The sequence below is a fragment of the Peromyscus maniculatus genome, chromosome 4 (genome assembly GCF_049852395.1).
Source record: "Peromyscus maniculatus bairdii isolate BWxNUB_F1_BW_parent chromosome 4, HU_Pman_BW_mat_3.1, whole genome shotgun sequence".
NCBI lineage: Eukaryota > Metazoa > Chordata > Mammalia > Rodentia > Cricetidae > Peromyscus > Peromyscus maniculatus.
Genome location: NC_134855.1, coordinates 91,520,644 through 91,534,348, shown reverse-complemented (window position 1 = coordinate 91,534,348; position 13,705 = coordinate 91,520,644). Strand labels below are relative to the sequence as shown.

General features: G+C 43.2%; 1 long non-coding RNA gene across 1 annotated transcript in view; it reads right to left on the bottom strand.

Moving 5' to 3' along the window:
• The window catches only part of LOC121828777 (uncharacterized), a 67,144-nt gene that overhangs the window by 10,515 nt on the left and 42,924 nt on the right, over positions 1-13,705 (bottom strand). Inside the window, exon 2 of the long non-coding RNA XR_006071332.2 lies at positions 6,708-6,780. This is a non-coding gene — a long non-coding RNA (uncharacterized LOC121828777). The remainder of the gene's footprint in view (positions 1-6,707; positions 6,781-13,705) is intronic.

Genomic DNA, 13,705 nt, shown 5'->3' with positions numbered 1-13,705 from the left:
ACTCCCAGAAACATTAGTAAATGCTCAACAAGTTTTAAGTGAATGAAAAAGGAATATGTTGACTAATAATTTAAGTTTCATGTTAAATATTGACAAACATAAATTTTTTATCTTTCAAAAGATATCTGAGAGCTTTCTGACAGCCACATTTATTAAGTGTGCAATGGATCAAGCATATGTTACTAGTGTCTATCTCTGGTGTGCCAGAGTGGACTTGTGAAGAAAGTTTCAGGTTGCTTCCAACTTCAATTTCTGCACTTAGTGACATCATTTGATAGCAAATACTATAGACCAGGACTTTTCATTTGGAAAGACAATTTACCAGCATATCACCTGCTTCTACTACATAACAACATCTTATTACAATGGAGCTACTACAAAAATTAAGTCATATTCTCTGTCCATTAGAGTCCAGCTTAAGGATCGTGACATCAGGAATCAAGAAGGATAATATAACTGCAGTGTGAATTTATTAGTGCTCAGGGCAGGGCATGATCAATATGAGCCAATGTAGATAACAACGTGGACATTCAGAGGGTGTGGCCTATGGTGCTTGATGGATGGAGAGGCCTCTACAGCCTAAAAGAACACAGAAGGCAATCTTGATGGAGAACTAGAGAAGATCTAAGACTGATCATGAGCCAATCGTTAGTCAAGGCAATTGAAATGGAAACAGAGAAGAAGAGAAAGAGGACAGGAAGAGAAGGAGGAAGAGGAGGAGGAGGAGGAGGAGGAGGAGGAGGAGGAGGAGGAGGAGGAGGAGGAAAAATCTTAGTTGGAAAGAGTTATTCTTGAAATTTATTTCCAATGTTGTTTTGTTAAATTGAATCATGCAGTTTTTAAATGAAGGACCCAGAACAGTTTGAATTGTTAAAGGCAATTATTTTTTTTTGGATTAAGTATTGAAACAATAAACAAAGTCTCTCCATTTCTCAGATTTAAGTTTCCCTTAAATAACTCCATGACTCTGTGCACATCTCCACCACACCTTCCCAGACATGTCCCTAAATTGCTAGATGCTCTATTGATCAAAGCTGTCCCTCATCTCTGGCCCTCTGTTGCCTCATCTGTGGAAGGATGGCTTAACTCGGTCATCTCTGAGTTCCTCTGTAGCTCAGAGAAAACATACAGACTGAAAGAATTGAACTTGTGCATCACATCTCTTAGAAAACATCAGGAACACTCAAGATGAAATGTTCCCTTCTATGATCTGTGGACTCCCATTGTCTCCAAAGGGGCAAAGGACAGTTGCTACAGTGCCAGGTTGGTTTTCTTTTATTGAAAGAAGCAATTTAATTTCCAAGAATGGTGGGAGATCTCAAGGGTTTTCCTCTTAACTATTAAGTAGTGACCACTTGGCGAGGAAACAAGGCCACTATTTTTAAATCAACGGGAAAAGAGCAGAGCATCAGGGGTGGAAGCATGATTTATCCTGTGGCCAGAGTGCATGAAATTGACTGGAGAAATTAATCGAATCAGACTTGGTAAAGCTAAAGCTGCCTTGTATCCCCTGTGCCTAGAAGCCTTGTCAGAGCCGGTTCTACCATCCACCCTGATTTAGGATACAAGCTGGCTGGCTCCGTTGCCTCTTCCTCACAGTCTAATGGGATGCATCTGAATTTTCTGTGGTATTCGTTTAAACATCACTATTTAATAGAACTCAAGGATTTGCTGGTGCTACTTGTAGCAAAAAAAAAAAAAAACCCAAAAAAACAAAAAACAAATAAACAAACAAAAAACCCTTCATCTATCACAGTTACCTGCTGTTAGACACCCAGAGTCCACAGGTAAGGCTGATTTGGCGTTCACAGACCCTCTCTCCTTTCTCTCCATGCTTCTCCCTTATCCCCCCAGGCAAGAGCAGCTGCTGCCAGGTTGGCTATTCGGCCCTCTCATCTCCAGCCACCCTGAAGCTGCAGGGCAGCAGGAAGCCAGCCTGACAGCCCAGTCGCTCTCCAGCACAGCGCAGCTGTGACGGTAGCGCTGCAGGCGGCCATGCTGACAGCCTGCTCGGACCCAGGCAAGGCTCAAGTCCTTTTAGTCCAGGGTCACCAGCTCTGTGGGCTACAGCCGTGACAGAGATGGGGGTCAGGACTGGGGTGCTTCAGAGGACAGCAAGACACCTTTGTGACTCTGAACTTTTTCCTCTCTCAGTAGGAAAATTGTGCTCGGAATGGCACTGTTCACTGTTTATTTAATGACTGTGTACAATGAGGGTAGGGAGGAGCTTGAGATGAATCAAAGAAACAAAAACACCATTCTTGAATTTGAAGAGCTCACAGTCTAATGTGTGAGATTTTACATAGTAAATGCATTCACTGAAGCAGGCTCAGTGGCCACATAAAAATATGCACAGGTTGCTATGGGATCCCCGAGGAAGGATCCTAGACCAGACAGAGCTGTCAGATGAGCCACACTGTGAGGAATGCACAAGAGTCAGATAAAGCAACTTAGAGTGCCAGGCCCTCGCTATTACAGCTGCCAGATCATGTACGATTTCATAACACAGTGCCGTATTCCTAGAAAAGCACCGTCACATGACTTCACTGAACATCACAGAATGTACTGCTGGATGATGGATATAAACTGTAGCTCTTTGTTCCTTTGGCCATGATGAACAGAAGATGAGAGAAAATGATGTAATCAAGAGGCACAGTGAGCAGATGTGGACACTGAGGCCAGTGTACGACAGTATACCGTCATAGAGCACATTTGTTTTGGCAAGGAGAGGAGTACACTCTAAAATGATGCTTAAAGGTGTAAAATAGAAAATACATAAGCTAGCAACATGGCCATTTGCTACCAAGAATTAAGTACTGTATGAAAATGCACACGCTATAATTTTTGGTAACCAGCAGTGAAGTACATTTGTCCACACCAGCATTTCCATAAACACATGAGTATTGTGTTGTGCTAGTAAGCAGCTATGCAAATATAGACTATTATGGGTCACACAGCAAAAAGCTTCTACGGCAAATGGTATAAGCTAATGACACTGAAGGAAATGGCAAGGTAGAGGGCTAAATATCCAAAATATTTCATCTCGGGCTCTTATAATTACTTTATACCTGTTTTACACATGTGGAAACTGGACTCACATAGACTAATAACTAAGTGGACATTTGTTGCACACCTAGTTAAGGGACAAAACATCGTTCAACAAATACCAAATCTTCAAGGGAATAACGTAGTGTGTGGTGTCCTCCAAACAGAAATGACCACACAGGATCCCTCAGGATGAGGACTTGGCATGTGTGTTGTGGAGAGCAGAGCTCCGGCATAGCATCAGAAATATTGATTCATAGGAGAGAAATCATGTTTATGCAAATCATGTCAGCATATGGCAGAAATGTACCAGGAGAGAAATATAATTAAGATGCTATGTAAATAAGCTAATATCATTTCTAATATTGGCATTCAAGGGAAATGATCACCTAAGGCATTAACATCTGCAAAGAACATATAGGTAGTTAAATAAGAAATTTGTTGTGGCCCTACTGCAGTCAAGATCTGTGTTGATGTCCACGGCTCCTGTTTCCATCGAGGGCCATGCAGATTACCAGGGTCTGGGCCACCACCTGGGGCCATGTTGGTGTCCAAGGGCCATGCTGCCACTGGGGCCATGCTGACATCCAGACCCGGGCTGCTGCTGAGGAACATGTCTGCGTCTGTGGTCCTACTGCAGCCAAGTTCTGTGTTGGGGTTCATGGTCCTACTGTAGCCAGGTTCTGTGTTGACGTCTGTGGTCCATATTGTCACCAGGCCCATGCAGAATCCTGGGGTCTGGGCCACAACCTTTGGCCTTTTTGGAGTCTGGGGACCATGCTGCTGCCAGGGCTATACAGATCTGAGTGACTTATGCTGCCATCAGGAGCCATGATGTCATTGGAACCTGGGCTATGTCTGGGTCTGTGGCCCTATAACAGCCAAGGTCTGGGTTGATGTCCATGGCTACTGTTGCCAGTGAGGGCTGTGTCAATACCTAGGGTCTGGTCAGCCACCTGAGTGCATGTTGGTGTCCGAGGGCCATGTGCCAGCTGGGGCCATATAGATCTGAGTGTCCCGTGATGCTACATGATGCCATGGTGATGTCTGGGCCAGAGCTGCAGCTGAGGACCATGTCTGGGTCCATGGCCCTACTGCAGCAAGGGTCTGTGTTGATGTCTGAGGCTCCTGTTACCATCAAAGGCCATGCGGATGCCCAAGGTCTGGGGCCATGTTGGTGTTGGAGGGCCACATTACCGCTGGGACCCCTGCAGATCTGAAAGGCCTGCACTGTCACCTGGGACAAAGGTGACATCCAAACCCGGCTGCTGCTGAGGACCCTGTCTGGGTTCATGGTCCTATGGCAGCTGGGGTCTGTGTTGAAGCCCAAGGCCCGTGTTACCACCAAAGGTTACATAGAAGCCCGGAGTCAGGGCTGCAACCTGTGGCCTTGTTGGTGTCCTGGGGCATGTGCTGCCAGAGCCATCCTGATCTGAGTAGCCTGTACTTGGATCTTGGAGCCAGGATGTCATCTGAGCACGAGCTGCTGCTGAGGGCCATGTCTGGGTCCGTGGTCCTGCTAAGACTGGGGTATGTGTTCATGTCTGTGGCCTGTGTCACCTCATGGGGCCGTAAGAACCATACACAATGAAATCAAAGGGACATGCTGGGCCAGAACTGTTCCTCACGGGCCTTGGGAAAGCTGGCCCTGCACCCCACTGGACACTGCAACAAGAGAGTTAGGCCGGACCCTCATGGGAGAGATGACCCCCCACATTTGGGAGAGATGGCCCCCTACATTTGGGAGAGATGGCCCCACCCCTCACCTTAGGTGGGGGAGAACTGACCCTGATGTTATGGGCATGGAGGAGCTGGCTCTGCCACCTTGCCTGAGATGGGCCGTTCCAATGGCCCAGACTGACCAGCTCAGCTACCATCCCAGCCCACAGCCAGGCTCTGGGTTGGCCCACCGTAACATCTACCCCATCTAGGACCTGCTGTAGCTCATGAAGGGGCTTGGCCCTCTGGAACAATGCCCACAGGATCTCCTTGAGTTGGGGTGGCTGCAGGATACCTACAGAGGAGTTTGCTGGCGATCCAGTGATAAAGGTGTATCAGAAACCTGAGGCCTCCAGACCAGTGACTCATTGCAATGAACATTGGCAAGTAAAGCTGACTGTAGAAAAGTGTATCCTGTGTGGTACACCGTGACTCCTGATACACCAGGACGAATGAAGAGGTGTTGGAGAGGTGGGCAAGATGGATGAGTGAAGAAGTACTTTTGTTTGTTTGTTTTTGTTTGTTCGCTTGCTTGCTTGTTTTGGTTTGGTTTGGGTTTTTAAATTTTCTCTTGGAGGGGTGCTTCAAGGGTGAGGAGAAGATATGGGGGGGACTGGAATCTGAGCAGAATTAGGGTGTATTGTGTGAGATTCCCAAAGAATCAATAAAAAAATTATGTTAAACAAAAAAAAAAGGAAAGAAAGAAATCTGTAATGCTTATAACCAAAGTTCACTGCTGGTTAACATTAATCCTCAACATCAGCAGAGTAAGATATTTTTTATGTTGTTTTTCTTATTTTCCATCCTTAATACTCAAAATTGCCTCTCCCGTCCCTGGGGTAGCTCACTCAGTTCCAGGAGCCTACTAAGAAGAGAATGAAGACCAATCACTAAGCTTCTGTGCGGGCTCCCAGGGAAGAGGGGCCAGTGAGGAAAGACACTAAGTGACAGAATAGGAAAACGTCTGACACTCTGAGAAGAATGCAACAATCCTGCGGAAAAGCATTTCAAACATTTTGTAAATCCATTACCGCATTTTTGAAAAGGCAAAGACTCAGGTTGAGAAAGGAGAAAGCTTGCTAACAGAGCAAGCTAGTAGCTTGTAGTCAGCAGGCACACAGAAGACCTCAGGCCTCTGTGAGAACAGCCTTTCAAACAGCAGAAAAACCAGAGCACAGGCCACCTACTTCTCACATAAGTGGATGCCTGGAGGGAAGGCCTCGCCCACAGCACCACAGCTATCTCTGGAAGAGTCTAGTTTACTAGTTACCAGTTTGAAAATTTAAGGCAATTGATGGTAGTAAACGATGAACCCAGTTCTAATTTCATCTCCCAGTGTTGAGAAGCTAATGAGAAAAAAAAAAGTTATCATGAAAAGTTAAAAAAAAAAAATAGAGGTCAGCCCACACAAGGATGCCGGGAAGTAGATGCAGAGGAGCATGTGAAGGCCAAACATATCAAAACGAAAGTAGCTGTGCAAGAAAGAAGTTTGGCACCCCAGTTAAACAGGTAATTGCCTTCACATGTCAGGTCACCTCACTGGAGAGAGGGAATTGCAGAACCATGTTCCATAATGCTTATACTTTGAAACTAGAATTTGTTTCAAGCTAAAAGCAGTATCAAGTTCAGGAAGGAGTAATACGGTCATGTCTGCCCCAGGAAGACACAGCAACAGTGTCTTGGAATGACTCATAATAATTGATGCTTGACCAAAGGATTCAGAAAAACTGTAGATAGGTTGCAATCATGATGAGAGGGTTTATCGGGCCCTATTTAAAAGCAGACATGGGATCGAGGGCATTTTCCTGTTTTTCCTTTCACAAGAGGAGGTTACAGCTTATGTGATAAGTAAGCTTAGGAGAGGTTAAAGGAGTCTGCCTCCGACCCTCCCTCAGTCCTCACTGTGAATCTGCCGCCCTACACACCCGAGTACTACAGCTTACCTGCTCCTCCATCACACTCAGATGGGAGATACGCATGCCTGGTGCTGCCATGACCATCTGTAGAGCCGAGTTCCTATTCAGAGGCAAAAGAATTCCATCATTAACACACACACACACACACACACACACACACACACACACACACACACACACACACACCAGTGTCCTCCAAGTCCTGCTGGCTATGCCGCAGGAATATAGGTGACATCCTTAGTTCTCCCTGCCTGTCTCTCTGCTGTACCTCTGAACTGTTTCCCAGCTCAAATAAATGGCTGCAGGGTGCTATTTTTTACCCAAGAGCCAGATTTAAAATGTGTAAGAAGGCAATCAAATGTAGTAGATTTAAATTGAATTTGCCAAATAATTCTAAATTCTATTTCTTGTCAGAGGTAAAGCCAGCATAGCCTTACATACCGTCTAACATTCATTCCCTTTATATGCACTCCTCTAATAGCATCCCACAGCGATGCACCTACCACTCTAACTCCTGCTTCCACTCAGCGTATTTTTTCATGTCTGTACTTGACCTATTCTTTTTGATTGATTTTTTCCCTTGACAATTTCATAAATGTGTATAATGCACTCTGATTACTACCTTCCTCTACCCTCTAGTACCTCCCTCCCACTCTCGTCTTCCTCCCATCTTCCCTGAAAATCTCTCTTCCATATCCGTGACTGTTTTATTTCCTGATGCAAGGGCCTTAACCAGGGCCCTCTTTGTGACCACAGGTTTGGAATTAACCCGCTGGAACCTGGTGAGTTCACCCGTGTGTACACAGATGAAGGCAATGACGGCCCCTCATCTGTGATTGTCAGCAGCCAGTAGTTCACCTATAAGGGCCGTGAGCCCCTCCCCCAACCATGGCTGGCTGTTGGCCTGGCCAATTTTATGCTGGCCCAGAGCCAGTAACCACAGCTGCGTTATTTGATGACTGCAATGGCCATGTCTTGCCCGGAAGATGGTCTCTCATGGCTCTCTTCCCTCCCTTCCAGCCCTTACAAGATTTTCACTCTCTTCTTCTGAAATATTCCCTAAGCCTTTGAGGGCTGGAATAAAGAACCTCTTTCGGGCTAAACATCCAGCCATCACTTCTTAACATCATGGAAAGGTGACCTATTATTTATTTTAAAGTAATTTTTTTAATTTAAATTAAATTTTCTTTAACTGACAGGCAAAAAAATACAAATATATTAATGATGGGCCATGGAATGTTCCTATAGGTGTGTACTTTGTATGATTTTTAAATAAGGTCAAACATACACATCTTTTCAAACACAATTTATTTGTGATTAAAAACAATATAAGTAGCAAGTGCACACACACACACACACACACACACACACACACACACACTATTATCAGTCATGACTGTAACTCGGTAACCAATGATTAGCTCTTCTCAACCCTCCCTTTCCTCTATTCTATATTCATTCATAAGTTGGTGAACCCTTTTGATTCTCCATTTCTTGGCTATTGTGAATAATGTGACAATAAACATAAGTGTGTTACACAGCACCTGTTCCAAATGGTTATTCTAACTGCACAGAAGTTGATTGACATGTATAGACCTTGGGTCTAGTGAATTCTGATGTGTGGTTATATTTTATGAAGTTTTTTATAATAATATTTATTAAATTTATTTTTTAAAAACATGGGAGTTCAGAAACTTCTCCAGCATAACAATTTTATTTCTTTTGTGTATATATCCAGCAGTGAGACTGTTCGATCAAGTGGAAGTTCTAGTTTAAAATGTAAAGGCTGGCCATATTGTTTTTCAATATCTAGTCCAATCTCACCAAATTCCCAGGTGCTTCTGTAACAAATTCTGTTGACTTCTCACCCAAGAGTCATCCTGCTTTGTTGTTTCTCCACGGAGTCCTGGTTTTCATTAGTTCTTAGGTGGCCAAGGGGCAGTGCCACTGTGAACTGATGATTTTGTCCAACACTACAGGGCCATTTCCCTTGCAGATGATCACCTTGGGAACAATGTATAGAAAGAATTCGAAGACTGAGGAAACACTTTCCCCTAACTCCAGATACTCAGGAAATGCCTATGAAAGCTCCTTCATGCTGGGTATGATGGTGCACATCTCTCTCAAACCACCACACTCAGCAGCAGGCTGAGGCAGGATAAACACCATGATTTCCAGGTCAGCCTGGGCTACATCATCAGTTCGAGTCCAAGCCTGGACTGTACAGCTAGACCCCTATCTAACAAAACAAAACAAAACAAAACAACAAAAACAAAACAGCCACCAACCAATGAAACAAGACAAAACAAACAAACAGAAAAGTTCTTAACACTATAAGTTTTGTTTTATAAAGAATCTTTAACTTGATTCACATTGTCTCCCCAACACTCTGTGTGTGTGTGTGTGTGTGTGTGTGTGTGTGTGTGTGTGTGTGTGTGTGTGTGTGTGTGTGTTTTGCTGGAGTGTGAACACAGGATTTCATAGACACTAGGTAAGTGCTCTCCCACTGAGCTAAGTCCCTAACCTGTTTTTCCCTTGTATTTTAAAGGATATTTCATTTTACTAGTCCTTGCTCTTTTCATCTTCTCCTAACAGAACCCAACTTTGCACCTACTCTCTTTTTCTTTTGCTTACCCACTCCGTGCCCCACCAGCACATTCTGGGAAATGCCATCTAAGAATGTTTATTTAGGTTTGTAAATCTTTCTTTGGTACTCTGTTCCTTAAGAGGTTCCCACATAGTGGATATTCACATTCCCTATCATAATTTAACATTCTTGATGTTTTTTCACTCATTCTAGGAAAATAAGTTCTCATTATCTCCTGTCTTCAGGCATTTTCAGTCTCCTCTTCCTTATTTACAATACATCCTGCAATACCCATTTACTGAGATCTTTCTTCTTTTACTGTAAGTACAAATGGCGCAACCGCAGTGAATAAAGTGACCTTTGCCCCCTTTGTTTTGCATGCTGATCCTAAACATTTGCTCTCGGGCATCACTGAATTACTTCTAGCCCTTCCACTTGGGTCCAAACTATGATGAAAGTTCCGGAGCGGTCTTCTTGTCTCAGTATGTCTCTTCTTTGCCCCTTGCTTCACCCATGCCCTGGATCTGAGTTATGAATTATCATTTTTCAGAGGCATAGATTTGCTATGCTGCGTTGCATGACTGACAGACACACTTGCATTATCACCAATGAAGCAACGAATTAGCCCAAGAGTCTCTAGTCTACTGTATAGTCTAGTTATTCAGGCTCGGTGGCTGGTGTGTGTAGAATGTAGACCAGAAACATCTTTGAATGGGGTGGAGGGGTGCTGGAGCCTCCTCCAACCACTCTGTATGTGCCGCTGCTTTCACTTCAGTCCTGGTCATCAGAGTATGTGTACTACCCACTACTAGGTTGTCTTAGTTAGGATTCTATTGCTGTGAAGAGACACCATGATCACGCAACTCTTATGAGGAAAACATTTAATTGGGGTGGCTCACTTACAGTTTCAGAGGTTCAGTCCATTGTCATCATGCCTGGGAGCTTGGCGGCATGCAGGCAGATATGGTGCTGGCTACATCTTGATCAGAAGGCAACAGGAAATGGCCTCAAGCACTGGGCATGACTTTGGCACATATGAGACCTCAAGCTGACCTCCACAGTGACATATTTCCTCCATACCATACCACAAGTCCATACCTACTCCAACAAAGCCACACCTCCAAGTAGTGCCACTCCCTGTGAGTTATCAGGGCCAATTACATTCAAATTACCATATGATTGCTCCAGGATTTACTGAGCTGAGAAATGGGCAGGCGATAGTATTCAGGAGGCACTCTGTAGGTGCACCTTCTCCTCAGTGATGCTGAGTGAAGGGATCAATTGTGAGACTTTTCAAGCTCTGGGTAGTGGGTGTTAGCAGAGGGAGGGAGAGAGCTCTCACCGAGTTTCCTTCTGCTCTAGTTGGTAGCGAATGTTGCAGACACTAACCAGGACTGAACATGGTACTCCCTGGCTCACATCTTATGGATGATCACTGGAAATCTCCATGTGCCTGAACACTGATGGTTTGTTTTTCTGGCATGTGCTCAGTTTCTATATAAAGCAACAGATGTTTTGTTTTTGCCTCTTTCCTCTCTGTCCGTGGCTCAGAACGTGGGTGATATTAACCAACTGTGACAGGTTTCAGGTTTTTATTTATAGCAATGGAGACTGTTTTCATGTATTTGGAGATTTCTAGGCCTCTGAAGCTGTGACTTTGTGCATTCTCAACTTAAAATCTTAAAGGGTGGGAGTTCTAGAAATATGACATTTCTAAAAGTTAAGCATTGGGGCAGAGGGGAATATAGGATTGGAGAAAACCCATGGAATTTCATCTTCTTCACCAAGGCAAAAGTACATAACGGCTTAGGTGGTTCTGTGAAGTTTTAATTATAGAAATGTGTACATTGCTATAGGAAATGATCTCTCACTTGGCACATGATCAAAAGCACTCACAAGATTAAAAAGGTTCATGTATAGAGATCAAAATGCTGACTACTTTGATCATTTATTTTAGCTAGCATCAATGTCTGTGTGCACGATCCATCTATCTCCATTTCTAAGTGTTTATCTAAAATAAATGGAAGCAGACCTCATACAAATACTTTATCACTAATGTTCTAAGAAACTTTATGTGTAATAGCCAAGAAGTAGAAGCAATCAAAACATTCATCAGATGAATGAATAAAGTTGTGGCATGTGTGGTGGATGGAATGCTACTTGACAACAAATGAAATGCAAAGTGTGAACACAGTTTACATATCAACATAAGCATGACAGCTGGAGAGGAAGCTGCTGGCAGAGTTCTTGATGCACAAGCATGAGGACATTGTTCAGATCCCCAGTGTCCACGATAAAGGCCAAGCATAGTAGTAGTAATCCTAGTACTGAAGAGGCAACGACCAGGGGATCCCAGCAGCTCAGTGGGCAGCTAGTCTAGGCGTATTGGTGAGGTTCAGGTCCAGTGAGACAATCTTCTCAAAAGATGTAGGTGTGTGTGTGTGGGGGGGCTGACCAATAGAGGAAAACGTGCACCATTAACCTCTGGCCTCCACGTGCGCACGCATGTGCACACACACACACACACATACATACATACACACACACACACACACACACACACACACACACAGAGACAGAGACAGGGACAGAGAGACAGAGACAAAGACAAAGACAGAGAGAGAAAGAAACAGAGAGCATGTTAAATGAAAAAGGTCCATCAAAAAAGAATATACATTGCACAGTTGGATTTATGTAAAACTCTAGGAAATGCAATTTTAATAATTTTTTCACAGAGACTGAAAATGGTGTGGTGTTTTTAATTTTAGTCCCATCATGTTTATTGTTAGTATAGAGAAAAAAACTGTGGGTTGTTTTTTTTTTTTTTTTTTTTTTTTGTATCTATGACTTAGTCATAGGAGGGTTGGTATTTTTCTTTTCTTTTTTTTTTTTTTTTTGAGATTCCTTATGTTCTGCTTTGATAATAAAATGCTCTTCAATTAAAGACCGTTTCTTTCTTACTGGTTGTTGTGGTTTTCATTTGTTCTCCTTGCCTGTTGTAGTTCCCAGAATGTCTATTAGTGTGTCCAATATGACTGGGAATATTTCACCTTCCCTGTCACGTTCCTGACCTCCGAAGGAAACCACTTCCTCTTTTAGCACTGTGATGTCACCTGTAACCATTCTGTACATGTTCTTTATGAAGCTGTTCAAGTTCCCTCTGGTTACATTTTTCTGAGGGGGTTTTATCATGAAAGGGTGTTGAATGTGTCAAAGACTTTTTATAGTCCCATCACTTCTCTGGAGTGCTGCTTGATATTTAACCTCTGGTCTCTCTGACTCTTACAATTTTTCCACCTCCTTCTTCCATGATTTTTCCTGAGCTTTAGGTATAAAAATTGTGTCATAGATGTATCAATCATAGTTGGTTACCCTACGGTCACTTATCCTCTGATTTCAACAAATTCTCTGATTTGTGGATCTCTGTAATAGCCCTATCTGTTGTAAGAAGAAGCTTCTTTGATCAGGGATCAGAGATACTCTTCTGTAGATACAAGGATAAGTGTACAGAATGAAGTTAGGAATCATACTGTATTAGGAGATAGCAGTAGTACTGTCTATGGCCTCTCTAGCCATTTGTGGTTGGCTAGGTTTACAGTTTTAGGCATGAATGCCCCACTACCAAGGAGGCCTTAGACTCAATTAAAAAGCTGTTGGTTACTCTCAAGATAAAAGTGTCACTATTGTGCCATTGAGGGTATCTTGCCTGGCTGGTCATTGTTGTAGTTCATAGATTTTAAAGCTTGGTGGGACTATTGATTGCTTTTTTCCCCCTGGCATCTTTCATAGCACAGTATAAATATATTTCTTCTATGAACTTAACATAAACCAATAACTTGACCTTGGGTTAAGCAGATCGATCTTCATAATGTGGATGGACCTCATCAGTGAAGGCTTTACTCTCAAGAGACTAGTGTCTTCAGCAAGAGAATTCTCTCTGTGGGTTACTTTCTCACTCAAATAGCAACTTTTCCCTGAGTTTTCAGGCCAACTCTTACCCTGAAGATTTTGGACTTGCCAATTTGTACAGTCCCATGAGCCACACACTTAAGATCAGTCTGCTAACATAAGCACACACACCATTAGCTCCATTTCTCTGGAGATCCCTGAATAACATAGCAACACACGCAGTGCTGCCAAGATCAGTGAATAATTCTTTACTTTTCATCTCACCTAAAATTCTAGAAACCTCCTTGAAATATTCTGCAAATTACCTTTGAAAGAGATTCTTTCTTAGATTTTTCTCTCACTTTACTGGTCATTGTCCAAATTCCTTTTATAAATTTCTAAATGTGACCGTGAAGTCACTCACAACTTGTTGGTTTTAAGTACTTTGCTCTTTGCTTGAGTCTTCTCATCCAATCCCTCTTAGGCTGTTGATAACCAATCCTTTACTTCAACCTAAGCCCTCTATTCGAGACAAACACATGTAAGTTGT